We start from the raw sequence: 16492 nt of genomic DNA on the forward strand, positions 1-16492 counted from the left end.
GATCACATGCAAGTTTACACGTTTGAGTGGCTTTACACTCCTAAATGGTGAACAGCCAAAACTAGTAACGTTACTCAAAAGTGTAAGAGTAAACTTACCCGTGTTGATTTACTCATTTGCAAGTTTACCTTTGTGAATAGGTCCACAGAGTCTGTCCAAAGAGTTTAAAGTAATTCCTAAAAAAGAATGCCAGAAACGCCTTCCATCCACAGCCTCCCACCACCTCACATCCTACAGCTTTTGGAGGTTGATGCAAAACATCCATTTAAAGAACTCAAAAACCTGGAATCGTATTCATGCACGTAAATTAATATGTTGGTTCCTGTCTAGTGTAAATGACGTGAGTAAAGTTAAAAAGTGCTATTATGACTAACATAAAATAGGATCAGACTGCAGAGACAGTCTCCCTGATAATGCCTAAGTATACTTTACCTGAGCTGAGTCCTTAATCACATCAAATAGTTTAATTTGTTATTCTTTACGTACCCCCTGTATGCAGTGCCTGCATTTCTTGGGCAGTTGCTGAGAAAATCCGTCATAATTTCACTAATACTTTACAAAAAAAAATTCAAATTTAAATCTGCATTTGTTTGTGAGTAAAAATACTTTCCATGAATAAAAATGTTACCTAGTTAACAGAAATGTATCACATGTTGAATAAAAGTGCGTTTGTATGGAGGGGTCACTGCAATTTCAAGATAACGCGATGGCCAAACGCAATGGCTGTCGTTTATGTTTGAATAGAGTCTCATACCTAACATAAAACATCACTCAAGAGGGCCATTCTTAAGTGTATGTCCCACTTGCAGCTTGGCCTGCACTACTGCCTGCAACTTAAGACTTTACAAAAGGCGACTTCTTCTTTTGTGCTGTGTTAAATCTGAACAAGATACTATGCAGTTTTTATTTCTCCCTCTTTTTTCCTCCTCTTTCTCGCTGGGGATCACGGGGTATCTTCTTTTAATGTCAATCATAAAACCCTGGAACATAAGAGCAAGCCGTCATTTGCTTCCCTGCTGACTCATTGCCAGCCAATGGAGCAGCCTCAATTTACAAACTGCACTTTCCTCCTCCAGCCTCGGAGCAGCACTTTGTGTTGTTACCACTCGGAGCAGGGGCACCCTACCTTTCCTCCTGGCTTCAGAACACGATAAATCTGCTTCCACTCGCTTAACATTCCACACTTCAATTAATCAGATGGATTTTTTTCTGTTGCGTGAGATCAAACAAATATTTGGTAACAACCATAATTATGCTCAATCCAATCAATCGCAAACCATGTCGCTAAGAATAGCCAATAAACAATACAGTGGCATCTGAATGGATTATGCCATCATCTTCAGTTCAGACGGATGTGGTTCTATTGCAAGTAGTAAACTTGAAATCCAATATCAAACTTAAATGTCTCTATAATCACAGTCTCAGTAACTAATTTGAAGAGTAGCTCTTCATACAAAGTGTTCTGAGTGAGAGACCCATTTAAAATAGGAGGAGGTCCACCATAAATGAACACGGTTCCGGGACTGCCAAACCCATGGAAACCCTTCCCCTGAGACCTAGTCATCAGTAGCGCAGCTAGAGCAATTGCCGCCCGGGGCGACCCCAGAGTTTGCCGCCAAGGGACAGCTGGTGGAGGTAAGAGCGGGGGGAAGCGGGGCGACAGAATACGATGAGTGGGGGTAGGTGGGGCAACAGACATGGGAGAGAAAACTTACCTTGTGCTCGCCACCGCCCCAAAAAAGTGCCGCCTGGAGCGGACCGCCCCCTCCCCTAATGCCCTCCCCCGTAGCTATGCCACTGCTGGTCATTACTGGATCACCAGGTCACCCTGACAATCATCCAGCCCTGTTTTAGCACGGACGATCTTGAATGGTGCTCCCATGCCGGACAATGGCTGATTGGCTCACATGATCATGAAGAAAATGCCCTGCTTCACAAGGCCATTGATTTTCTGGTGGTGTGTGAGGACAGTCCTTTACATTTTTGGAGATGCCCAGCACTCCACTAATTAGTGAATAGTGCTTGTCAGGTTGTGGTCACTAGTCTCAAACGACTATTCCATTCAGGGTAGCTTCTTTTTGTGTGTGTATTATAGTTTGGAGGCCAGCTTACCCTGAATACCCCGTAGCCTCTAGTTCCCTCCCTTGGAAAGTGCTAGGATGTTGTGTATTGATATTACATTTCACTCATACCTTAAGTGTATGCGTTCGGTGCACGATGATTGCTTGCACCAGTGTGACCTGCTGGATATATTTTGGGAGGAATCGAAAATTGCACTTGCTTCCTACTGTAAGAGAGGGAAGCTTGCTTTGCTACTCTCATGCTGCTCCTGTTCTGTGAGGATGCAAAGCTTGCACTGCTGCTGCACAATGTATTCCTGTCTTGTAATGAGGAAAGCTTACCCTGCTGCTGCCCTTAGCTGTACCTGTCCTCTAAAGGAGAGGAGCCTGCACTGTTTCTGCCCAAGGTGTACCAACTCTAAGAATAAGAGGTTTTCCCACTGTTTTAGCTCAATGTTATGAAAAAAATAAAAGATATATTGAATATGTTGAATACACTTGCATATGATGCCCTATGAACCAGGGCCCTTCACAATGTTTGATATGAGATACCTATATTCCTGAGGGAGGTATCTGACTTAGTCGAGGCAATATATGAGTGCCGAAACATATTGATGGAAAAGATAAGCACGGCCTGTTGCCTGAAAGGTCTGTTCTTGATGTTGTGGTAGGGGAGCACCATCAAAAAATATTTTTGTTACCCCCACAATTTAATTATAGGTCTAACAGTCTAACACAGGGAGACCATAAATGTCGACATAGGGGGGAATATAACCTTACCCAAACCAAGGAGCCCATAACTCAGAGACTGTACAATCATTGACTATCCGTACACTTGGATGCTTCTCAGTCTGGATGTGAAACCCACTGAGGAAGCATACCATGCTAGGTCAGTGAAGGTTCCTCATTGTATTTGAATTCATGAACGTATGGTAATTTGATTAAAGGTTTGGTTGTTTCTTTAGATTTAGTACTTCTTGTTTGTCTTTTTACAGTGGGTACAAAATAGTCCTTTAAATCCTCTCACACCCTCTTTAGTGTGTTAGCAACTTGTGTTGTACCTGTCCTGTATGTGTGAGAGCATTCTGTGATGTTCCTCCTGCTGCTGCCACCTGTCGTTTGCTTAGTCTTTGTTTTAGTGACAGTTGCATTGCTTCTGTCCATAATGTATCTTTGCTGCGTTGTAAAGCTCAGTATAAAAGTTTCCACTACACAAAAGACAAAACGATTTGAATTGCCACTGATAATTTTAGTGCTTGGTGTGAGTTAAAAAGTGTCCCATTACAGCGTTTACATTTGGTTTTACATGTAAAACAGCAGTTTTGAATTTGATTAGATGTCTTTGAATAATTTTAAAACATATCTGACCGTTGGCTCCATGATAGTTTAACCCATTTGGCCTGTTCTGACATTTCAGTTGATGCAGAGACAGAATATCGAGTAAAAAATATTGAGTTGCACAAATATCGAGTCATTAATATTGTGAGTCAGAAATATCGACAGCAAGAATATCATGGTCAAGAATATCGAATTAAGGTAAGTAATATCTATTTTAAAAATATCGAAGTGTTAAATATCGTTTGCAAAAATAGTTGTTAAAAATATCTTTTTTATTATTGTTATATATTTTAGTATATATTTTATATGTATGTAATGTGTGTTTTTTGTATAAGAATTGTGTGTAATTTTAATATATGTGTTACATTATTAACAGTTATTAATTTTTTTAATTAGAATTTTGTGCTTTTAGTTCAGTACCGGGTTGTGGGTTTATAGGGTAATAAGGTGGGAAGTAATTTAAATGATATTAAATGTATTGATGAATTTTTATTTATTAATGTTTGTTTAATTGAGATGTTATTGTGTTAAATGTGTTAAGTAATTTATTATTAATTATTAATTGGTTGTAATTCATTTAAATTAATTAATTGGTAATTAATTATGTTAATTGTGTAATACATTTTAGGTGTGTGTTGTGTTGTTTATAGGTGTGAAGGGTGGGAAGTAATTTATTTTCAATGTAATGTATGAATTATTAATTGGATGCTAATTAATTGTAATTAATTAATTGGTTATTATTTTTGGTAATTTTGTAATTAATTTTAGTTGTGTGTTGTGATGTTTATAGGTGTAAAGGGTGGGAATTAATTAATTTTTAATTTATGAATTAATAAATGGTTGGTAATTAATTTAAATTAATTAATTTGTAATTATTTCGATAATTGTTTAATTAATTTGAGGTGTGTGTTGTGGTTTTTATAGGTGTAAAGGGTGGGAAGGATGGGAAGAAATTTATTTTTAATTGATGAATTAATAATTGGCTGTTAATTAATTTTAATTAATTAATTGGTAATTAATTATGGTAATTGTGTAATTAATTTTAGGTGTGTGTTGTGGTGTTCATAGGAGTAAAGGGTAGGAAGTAATTTGTGTTTAATTAATTAATATATAGTTGTTAATTAATGTTATTTAACTGATATTTATTTTGGGTAATTGTTTATTTTTGTGTGTGTTGTTTTAAGGATTTAAGGGTGGGTATTAAATGCATTTTTAATATTAGTTGTTAATAGTAATAGTTTGTAATTTTAAAATAAGTTTTAATTGTGTATCATTATTTTATAGTTTTATTTAGGTGTGTATTGTTGATATTATACTGCTAAAGTGTGTGTAGTCAATTAGTATTTATTAGTTATTTTTAATAATAATACCTTTTAATTGCTTATTAATTATGTTAATTATGTACATAAATGTAATAACATTTTTTGAAGTGATTTGTTATTGATGTGGGGTTATAGGGTGGAAAATAAAATGAATACATTTATGTTTTAATTAATTTTTTGGGTTGTAAATATTTTCTAGTTTAAAAGAATAATTATTTTGTAAATTCAATTATTATTTTATTTTATATAATATTTGTTGGTTTTTGTTATATTTAATCAATTGTATAATATGTGTTCTTTTTATACGTTTAATATATATATATATTTATTTAATTATTTTTAAATATTGTTTATTAATGTTTATTTTTTTAATGTTTTTTTTTAAGTGTTTGAGTGTGAATAGTTATTTTCTTTTCTCCACTATCCAGCACTTTCTCTACTGTTGCATTAATTGGAGTGGGAATACTAATTTTTACCCCCTGCTATCCAGCACTTTCCCTACTGTTGCATTAATTGGAGTGGGAATAGTAATTTGTAACCCTCCGCTATCCAGCACTTTCCCTACTGTTGCACTAACCAGAGTGAGAATAGTAATTTTTATCTCTCTGCTATACTGCAGTTTCCCTACTGTTGCACTCACTTGAGTTGGAATAGTAATTGTGACCTCTCCACTATCCAACACTTTCCCAACTGCTGCATTCTCTGGAGTGAGAATTGTAATTTTTACCCCTCCGCTATCCAACACTTTTCCTCCTGTTGCAATCACTGGAGTGGGAATAGTAATTTTTACCTCTCCGCTATCCAACACTTTCCCTACTGGTGCACTAACCGGAGTGGGAATAGTAATTTTTACCTCTCCACTATCCAACACTTTCCCAACTGTTGCATTCTCTGGAGTGAGAATAGTAATTTGTACCCCTCCGCTATCCAACACTTATCCTATTGTTGCACTCAGTGGAGTGGGAATAGTAATTTTTACCTCTCCGCTACCCAACACTTATCCTACTGTTGCACTCAGTGGAGTGGGAATAGTAATTTTTTCCCCTCCGCTATCTAACACTTTCCCTACTGTTGCTCTCCCTGGAGTGGGAATAGTAATTTATACCCCTCCACTATCCAACACTTTCCCTACTGTTGCACTCTTTGGAGTGGGAATATACATTGTTACCCCTCCGCTATCCAACACTTTCTCTACTGTAGCACTCACTGGAGTTGAAATAGTAAATTTAATTATTTTGCTATACAACACTTTCCCTACTGTTGCACTGATTGTATTGGGCAATAGTTGTTTAAATATTATTTCATAGTTTAATGCTTGAATACATTTGTTTTTTTCATATTTTACATTATACATATATATATATATATATATATATCACACAAAGGTTGCCCTGTTGGAAGTGCCACCACACGGAGAGGTTACCGCACAAATGCCGTCGGTGGCCTCCCACAGCCTGCTACACACCATTCCTTGTACTAGCCAAACGCGTTTCGGGCGTCGTCCCGCCCTTGATCACTGGCTGTATCACAGAGATAAACTGCAGGTCGTGCACAAATGTTTTTTCATCTTTTTATTAATTCAACAAGTCCCGCCCCTGGGTGGGGCTATGGCAGAGCATTATGGTTCTTGCAGTTCTGCGCCTCGCTTGCTCGTGCAAAACCCAAGTGGGTGCCTGTGTTCGTCCATGATAAAATGTCCAACCCCAGTGGGTAGAAAGTGACGTGATGCCAGGCAGTAGAATCACCAATATATGCCGACGGCTCAGGCCCCCTCCGTTCCGATCACCGCTCGAGTTCATGAGCAATGTGGAACCGCTAAGCAACAGCGGCGGGGCACCTCCGCGACTGGACCAGCCGCTTCTTATACATCACGCAAAGGTTGCCCTGTTGGAAGTGCCACCACACGGAGAGGTTACCGCACAAATGCCGTCGGTGGCCTCCCACAGCCTGCTACACACCATTCCTTGTACTAGCCAAACGCATTTCGGGCGTCGTCCCGCCCTTGTTCACTGGCTGTATCACAGAGATAAACTGCAGGTCGTGCACAAATGTTTTTTCATCTTTTTATTAATTCAACAAGTCCCGCCCCTGGGTGGGGCTCTGGCAGAGCATTATGGTTCTTGCAGTTCTGCGCCTCGCTTGCTCGTGCAAAACCCAAGTGGGTGCCTGTGTTCGTCCATGATAAAATGTCCAACCCCAGTGGGTAGAAAGTGACGTGATGCCAGGCAGTAGAATCACCAATATATGCCGACGGCTCAGGCCCCCTCCGTTCCGATCACCGCTCGAGTTCATGAGCAATGTGGAACCGCTAAGCAACAGCGGCGGGGCACCTCCGCGACTGGACCAGCCGCTTCTTATACATCACGCAAAGGTTGCCCTGTTGGAAGTGCCACCACACCGTGTGGTGGCACTTCCAACAGGGCAACCTTCCAATAAGAAGCGGCTGGTCCAGTCGCGGAGGTGCCCCGCCGCTGTTGCTTAGCGGTTCCACATTGCTCATGAACTCGAGCGGTGATCGGAACGGAGGGGGCCTGAGCCGTCGGCATATATTGGTGATTCTACTGCCTGGCATCACGTCACTTTCTACCCACTGGGGTTGGACATTTTATCATGGACGAACACAGTCACCCACTTGGGTTTTGCACGAGCAAGCGAGGCGCAGAACTGCAAGAACCATAATGCTCTGCCAGAGCCCCACCCAGGGGCGGGACTTGTCGAATTAATAAAAAGATGAAAAAACATTTGTGCACGACCTGCAGTTTATCTCTGTGATACAGCCAGTGATCAAGGGTGGGACGACGCCAGAAACGCGTTTGGCTAGTACAAGGAATGGTGTGTAGCAGGCTGTGGGAGGCCACCGACGGCATTTGTGCGGTAACCTCTCTGTGTGGTGGCACTTCCAACAGGGCACCCTTTGCGTGATGTATAAGAAGCGGCTGGTCCAGTCGCGGAGGTGCCCCGCCGCTGTTGCTTAGCGGTTCCACATTGCTCATGAACTCGAGCGGTGATCGGAACGGAGGGGGCCTGAGCCGTCGGCATATATTGGTGATTCTACTGCCTGGCATCACGTCACTTTCTACCCACTGGGGTTGGACATTTTATCATGGACGAACACAGGCACCCACTTGGGTTTTGCACGAGCAAGCGAGGCGCAGAACTGCAAGAACCATAATGCTCTGCCAGAGCCCCACCCAGGGGCGGGACTTGTCGAATTAATAAAAAGATGAAAAAACATTTGTGCACGACCTGCAGTTTATCTCTGTGATACAGCCAGTGATCAAGGGCGGGACGACGCCCGAAACGCGTTTGGCTAGTACAAGGAATGGTGTGTAGCAGGCTGTGGGAGGCCACCGATGGCATTTGTGCGGTAACCTCTCCGTGTGGTGGCACTTCCAACAGGGCAACCTTTGCGTGATGTATATATATATATATATATATCCACTATCAGCTTGCAGCCTTCTCTCCTTCTGCAAACACGAGCCACACGAAACCAGTAGAGTAAAGTTGTTTATTCTTTTACGGGCAAAAACAGACCCGTTTCGAGCACACAGGCTCTTGGTCACATGACCATAGGTTCCGGTTCCAGTAATTTTAAAGGAAATACAAAACATAAACAAAGGACTCGTAAATGCATACATTCTGCTGTCTAAACGAGACAAAAAAGAATATGTAAGTAGAATTCATTGCAATCGCTGCGTAAATAGTGAAAATACGATTGAAAATATGGACAGAATATTGAGTCAAATATAGTCTGTACAAAAGTCTGCTCTAATTAATATTATGCTGGATTTCAATTACATACCTTTGACAATCTGCATTGTACCATTTTATACATCAAAAATAATCGACTGATAGTAAGTACAAACACAAGGGCTTCCCACTAAAGTGATAAACCTTCAAATAAATCAGAGGAGGATAGGTTTAACAATTCATAAGTCCCACACAGCAATCAAGGTATAGTACCCTATCATTAAGAAAAAAGGAATTTAAATTGTTATAGTCATGTATTTATCTAATTTCCCCACTCTAATTCCCACACAGCAAGAAAGTGAAATAAACGAAAAAATATCATAAAGATGGAAATGACCCACATAGCCTAATAAGGCAACAACAAAGGAGATGGTGGATGAACACAAACCACCAGTAACTCCGTGCTCGTATCAGTTAACGGTAACGATAGTGCTTGTGAGCTTCCAGGTCCCATCTGGATGCAGAAACAAAAAGGAAACAAGTGTTAATTCGTGTGGCAAAGAGTGGGGCTATATCTTATAATTCTAATAAGTATAAAAACAGGACGGGACTCATGTCAAAAAATGACCAAATGGATATCATAAATAGATAACATCGAAGGATGCCTCAAAAGAGCATCTCAAATGAAAAGCATATGAAATAAATATATATCTCCCTTGGGTAATTAACATGTTAAAGAGAGCAGATCATTTAAATCACAACACGCAGCCAAAATGCAAAAATTTGAAAAAAGACTGGACTAATGTGACAAGGAACTGGAGTTTCTAGTGCTGGGAAGCTGGAGCTACATCTAAAAACCAAAGATAAATCTATAGATGAACATGCATCTATTCATCGTTATTCATCCCAAAGGGGGCTACACTTCCTGCTTGTAGGATGAACTTCGATTCTGCTCTCCGCAGAGCCTGAATCCTGTTCCCTCCTCTTGGGTCGAGGGCAAAAAATTGTGCCTTCGTCCAATCTCCATTATGTTCAGTGTGGAAGTGTCTGGCTGTACTGTAACTGAAGTCCTTATTGGTTATGGCACGCCAGTGTTCCAATATTCTCTTCTTTACAGGAAAGGTGGTAGAGCCTATGTACCACTTGCCACAAGGGCAAGTGATCACATAGACAACAAAGTCTGTACTACACTGTATATTTTTGCGAATATACCATTTTCTCTTGGTTCTCTCAAGGACTACTTCTTTGACATTGACGCTATGGCTACACGCTTTACATTTCCCACAACGATGGAACCCACCTATTTTGTCTAGCCACGTAGTTTTGATGTTACTGAAATGACTCTTGACAATCATGTCTTTTATCGAGGTGCCTTTTCTATAGGTGATGGCAGGCTGTGGACCTAACTTCTGTTTCAATGCTCTATCTTGAGTGAGAATGTCCCATCTCTTTCTGACAATCTGGTGGAAGAGGTTGGATTGTGAATTAAATGTAGTAATCAACCTGATAGGTGAATCTGTTTCAGTCTGTTTGTTCCTGGGTGCCTTATAAAGTGCCTCATTCCTCGTGATTGCATCTGCTCTTTTCTCACCTTTTTTGAGCATCGTGTAGGGGTACCCTCTCGCTAGAAATCTCTCTGACATATCCCTTTTGTTCCTGTCATATGATTCCTCTGTGCTGCAATTCCTTTTAGCACGGAGGAACTCACCAAAGGGTATGCTCCATCTGAAATTCTGAGGGTGGCAACTGGTGCCGTGAAGTACTGAGTTACCCGCAGTACTTTTCCTGAATACATCAGTCTCAAGTTTGTTATCTCTCACTGTCACCCTGATATCAAGGAAATCAACCGTTATTTGGCTATGTTGCATCGTGAATTTAAGGTTGAGTGTATTTTCATTCAATTCTGACAAAAACATCAATAATTCTTCTTCACCACCCTCCCAAACAAAGAATATATCATCAATGAATCTTAGCCAAATACTGACTTTGTTTGTCCAATGTTCCATTGAGTCCCCCCAGAGCACCTGCTTCTCCCACCAGCCAACCAGTAGATTGGCATAGCTAGGAGCAAAGCAGGTGCCCATGGAAGTCCCTTGTATTTGTTTGTATAAGGTACCATTAAAGGTGAATACATTCTCCACAAGGCATAACTCGATCATTTGTAGTAGCATCATAGTATGTTTGGTCAAATGTATACTCCTAGAGCTTAGGAAATGTTCACATGCCCTAAGTCCGTCAATGTGCCTAATACTCGTGTAAAGACTCTCCACATCTAGGCAGACCAAACCAGAAGTTACTATCCCAATGTATGTTTTCAATCTTCTGTAGAAAGTCTTTCGTGTCTCTTATATAAGATGTTAAGTCTTTGACATATTCAGATAGAAAGAAATCAACATACATTGAGACATTCTCCAACAAACTGTTTTTGGAGGAGACTATTGGTCTGCCCGGTGGTTGTGTGGGATTCTTGTGGACTTTAGGGAGGAGATAAAAGGTCGGTATAGTTGGTGTCTCATTTTTCAAAAATTTAGATTCTCCCAGTTTAAAAGTTTCTCATCAGTCCAATTGTCAATGAGGTTAAAGAGCCTGCCCTGTAATGTGTTGATGTATGATTTGTCAACTCTGGTATAGCATGTTACATTGCTCAGCTGCCTCATGGCCTCCTGCACATAATTATTCCTGTCCCAAAGGACAATATTGCCCCCTTTATCGGATGGCTTAATTACGATACTGTTATCGTTTTGAAGGTCCCTCAATGCATCTCTCTGTGCTTTACTCAAGTTGGAATTAGAGGTCGGTTTATTGAGGAGTTGTAGAATGTCATGGTTTACCAATTCATGAAAGATATCGATATTATCTTTGGGGGTCTGGGGTCTATATTTAGATTTCCCCCTAAAGGGTGTAATGATCCCCGTATCTGCCCCTGAACCTTTGGTAGACTCAATACCTTCAGTAGTAAGATCAATGGTGGTGGTTGTCTGAATGCTAGATATATCATCTCTGACATGCGGCCCTATAGACATAGTTCTACTCCCTCTGTCGGGATCAATGCTACTTACACCAGAAAGATTAGAGGTTTGGGAATTCAATAGCGACTGTTCCTCACTCAGACTGATCAGTGTTCTCAGAATCTCGGTGTCATCCAATGTGGGGGAGGGGGTGGGTGCAAGAACTGGTAACTGAATACTGCTGTCTTTGTGTTGGTGAATCTTAAACAGTTTCAATTTACGTACAAAGCAATACAAATCAATACGTGTTTGTGAGTAATCAAGTGGAAAGTCAGGACAGAAACTTAACCCAAGTTTTAAAACCTGTTCTTCTATTGAGGTCAGAGATCTTGTAGATAAGTTCATTACCGTTAATTCTTGTGCATCCATTAATTTCCTCTTTGGTTCTGGCCCTTGGTTCCCACGCCAGTATTGTTGTTCTTCTTTGCGCCGCTTTCTCCTCCTTTTGCTTGAGTTTTTCCTCTTCCTCTTGCTTGGAATCTCGTTCTTCCTCTCATTGAGTGTTCGTTTGCCTCTTGCATGAGGCGAAGTTCCTCGGAAAAAGACGTTATTTCTGTTGGAATTGAATTAGTACTATCCATCGATCCCACGTCGGAGCTTAGGCTGGTGCCAGATTCCCATCTTTCTCTATCTACTGCTCCCAATGCTCGGTCTTTGGATAAATTGGTGCGTAATTTATCGAATTTTCTGGCGAAAGTTAGAATTCTCCCAGATCTATAGTCCCTTTCATCTCTCTCGAACTTTCTTTGTTTTCTTTCAATTAAGTCTTTTTCGAAAATCTTGATCCTATCATTGACAGTTGACAGAATTTTACTCACTTCGTTCTGGTCAGTCTCTTTAGTTAAATCATCCAACAATTTCTGTATTTCATCTACGAGAGCTTTATGCTCCTCCCACGCGTTTTTAATTAAAATTTGTAGCATCATTTTGGAACACGCGGTGGTGTTATCTAGCCATGCCTTAAGGACCTCATGTTTGGGTTTGTTTAAAGTCGGCACAATGAAAATTCTTAAACCCCTTGGGATGCGATCAACATCCAAATAGTTTTGAAGCGAGGTGGCTTCCCACCATCTGCTCAGTTCTTTTTTGCGTAATCTTTCCAAAAGGTTACCTTTTTGTTTCAAATTGGATGTTAAAAACTGGTTGGTATTTGTAGCATCAGTGCTACCTTCATTCGTTGTTTTTTTGAAAATTAATGCAGCTGAAGCCTCTCGACCCTCCAAAAACTCCATTGCCCAGAATGCTGTGCGGTCATCCGACCTAAATTCCACTGGATTCTGTCTTACGGGAAAATGCCCCAACAAACCCTGGTATGTTTCGAGCTTCACCTCTCGGTTCGGTGAGACAATACCTGGATGTCTTTCACTTTAAGATCCACTCCGTTTGTGCTGAATTACGAGGTGCGCTTCGTACCGGCGGGCAGAGACAAATTGAATTACTTCACTTTCTCGTCTTTTGGCGCCTCGTCTCTTCCCATCCACTCGGGTCGGGGCTCGCAACTGAGCAGGCGCCGCTGCTCGCATAAATCCACTATCAGCTTGCAGCCTTCTCTCCTTCTGCAAACACGAGCCACACGAAACCAGTAGAGTAAAGTTGTTTATTCTTTTACGGGCAAAAACAGACGCGTTTCGAGCACACAGGCTCTTGGTCACATGACCATAGGTTCCGGTTCCAGTAATTTTAAAGGAAATACAAAACATAAACAAAGGACTCGTAAATGCATACATTCTGCTGTCTAAACGAGACAAAAAAGAATATGTAAGTAGAATTCATTGCAATCGCTGCGTAAATAGTGAAAATAAGATTGAAAATATGGACAGAATATTGAGTCAAATATAGTCTGTACAAAAGTCTGCTCTAATTAATATTATGCTGGATTTCAATTACATACCTTTGACAATCTGCATTGTACCATTTTGTACATCAAAAATAATCGACTTTAAGTAAGTACAAACACAAGGGCTTCCCACTAAAGAGATAAACCTTCAAATAAATCAGAGGAGGATAGGTTTAACAATTCATAAGTCCCACACATATATATATATATATATATATATATATATATTATCTACTGGTGGTCGCCAGTAGATAGTTATAGTTAGGACCGAGTTCCCATAGGAAATCTGAAAATTCTATTTTGAATAACTTTTGCGCCGGTTGACTTATCTTCGTGAAATTTTCAAAACTAATGGGGCGCTCCGCTCAGCTCCTACTCTGAAAGTCTCGGGGTGATTCGTCAAGCAGGGGCTGAGAAAAAAGGGGGGTCCCAAAACGCGTTTTCCCCATGCATTTTCCCATAGGACCTTTAGTCGAAGGTACAGCCCGAACGGAATTACTTGAAATTTGGCAAAGAGGTAGTCCTTAGGTCAGGCATGTGCCTTTTGCATATATGGTGTAAATCTGTTCAGTAGTTCCTGAGAGAATCAAAAGTAAAATCACATATATATCTGGGCGGAGCCTAACCACACATCTCATTGTGAGATCCGCTTGGCTGTCAGCACTTCATCCAAGAAGTGTTGGCAGCCATCATGGGACCAATATTCATGATAGTATCTCATTAAAAAGCATTGCAGTTAATAGAAGGTTTTAAGACTTTAGTTACATTATAAATCATTTGTTGATGGTACCATACTCATTTTAGGAATTGTGGTATGTTCTAAGGTGATTTTACCATGTGAAAAAACCTTCTGCTGGGATATCATGAATCATGTTTGAGAGAAAACTATTTTCACATGCTTTTCCCACAGAGGTTTGGAAGGTGATCTATAAGCTAAACTGAGAGCATATTTTCTGTAAATTCACATTATCTTTCTCAGTCATGTGAGAATGAAGTCTGACATTCTCAGTAAAACATGTACATCCAACAAGGGCAGAGACTGTCAGTTGATTCCTTTGTGTTCTACTGCAGCTTCCCAGAGTGTTCCAAAGAACAACTAGAGCGCTAACAGTCTTACTTATGACAAAGGTATGGCACACCTGAAGCCATCTTGATTGGAATAAAGTGGTAACATTTAAAACATTTAATTTAAAAAGGAACAAAATGAGAGGGTTCATTTTGCCCTAGAATGTATGATTAGTGCTGCAGAAAGAAAAATTAGGGCACATGTTAAATGATTTCTCAAATCCTCTTCTATTTCATTAAAGAATTCTGACATGCAGACTGAAACATGCACTTTCAATACCAGCAGTAGACTTCCCTGGTGAGCAGTAGCTTTACTACAGTGATCTAATGAGCAACTAGAGTGCTAACATTCTGAATTTATAGCAAATGTGTGACACATCTGAATGCCTTCTTCATTGAATCAAAGTAAAAAAACTGACAGTATGCCTACTGAGGAGACTGCAGTAAATGAGGAAATTAGGAAACTTCATAACAAGTCTCCCAAGATGGCCACCAGAGACAAAAGAGCCCAAATTTAGCACAAATATCACCGAGATGTAGCCCAAGTATAGCCCAATTACAGAAATCCCGGAGTGTTTTAAAGAACAACTAGAGCGCTAACAGTCTTACTTATGACAAAGGTATGTCACACCTGAAGCCATCTTCATTGGAATAAAGTGGTAACATTTAAAACATTTAATTTGCAAAGGAACAAAATGAGGGGGTTCATTTTGCCATAGAAATTATGATTAGTGCCGCAGAAAGAAAACTTAGGGCACATTTTGACTTCTCAAATCCTCTTCTATTTCATTAAAAAGTTCTGACATGCAGACTGAAACATGCACTTTGAATACCAGCAGCAGACTTCCCTGGTGAGCAGTAGCTTTACTACAGTGATCTAATGAGGAACTAGAGTGCTACCATTCAGAATTTATGGCAAATGTGTCACATCTGAATGCCTTCTTGATGGAACCAAAGTAAACAAGTATTGAAAATGCAATAGGTCTCGCCCTCGTTTAAGTTAAAGCAATTCTGTTTGTTATTAGGTGGCTTTTTAGCTTTGCTTTTATTAGTGTTTTTCAAAATTTCATATACATAACATGCATATATGTATATGTATGCATGCATTTATATTTGTATTTATATAGATATGCAGAATATATATATGTTTATATATGTATGTATATATATATATATACACATACATATATATAAATGCATATATGCATATATATGCATATGTGTGCGTGTAGAGAGAGGTAGAGAGAGGTAGAGAGGTAGAGGTGTAGAGGTAGAGACGTAGAGGTAGAGAGGTAGAGGTAGAGAGGTAGAGGTAGAGAGGTAGAGAGTAGTAGAGAGAGAGGTAGAGAAAGGTAGAGAGGTAGAGAGTAGAGGATGAGTAATAGAGAGTAGAGAGTAGAGAGAGAGTAGTAGACAGTAGTAGAGAGAGTAGCAGAAAGTGAGTAGGAGAGAGTAGTAGAGTGAGTAGTAGAGAGTGAGTAGTAGAGTAGTAGAGAGTGAGAAGTAGAGAGTAGTAGAGAGTAGTAGAGAGTGAGTAGTAGAGGGAGTAGTAGAGAGTAGTAGAGAGTGAGTAGTAGAGAGTAGTAGAGAGTGAGTATTAGAGAGTGAGTAGTAGAGAGTAGTAGAGAGTGAGTAGTGGAGACTGAGTAGCAGAGAGAGAGTAGTAGAGAATGAGTAGTAGAGAATGAGTAGTAGAGTGAGTAGTAGAGAGTAGTAGAGAGTGAGTAGTAGAGAGTAGTAGAGAGTGAGTAGTATAGAGTAGTCGAAAGTAGTAGAGAGAGAGTAGTAGAGAGTGAGTAGTAGAGCGTGAGTAGTAGAGAGAGAGTAGAAGAGAGTGAGTAGTAGAGAGTAGTAGAGAGTGAGTAGTAGAGAGTAGTACAGAGTGAGTAGTAGAGAGTGAGTAGTAGAGTGAGTAGTAGGGACTAGTAGAGAGTGAGTAGTAGAGTGAGTAGTAGAGTGAGTAGTAGAGAGCAAGTAGTAGAGAGTGTGTAGTAGAGAGAGAGTAGTAGAGAGTGAGTAGTAGAGAGTGAGTAGCAGAGAGAGTAGTAGAGAGTAGTAGAGTGAGTAGTAGAGAGTGAGTAGTAGAGAGAGAGAGTAGTAGATAGTGAGTGGTAGAGAGTAGTAGAGTGAGCAGTAGAGTAGTAGAGAGTGTGTAGTAGAGAGAGTAGTAGA

Source organism: Triturus cristatus, chromosome 8 (assembly GCF_964204655.1).
Source record: "Triturus cristatus chromosome 8, aTriCri1.1, whole genome shotgun sequence".
NCBI lineage: Eukaryota > Metazoa > Chordata > Amphibia > Caudata > Salamandridae > Triturus > Triturus cristatus.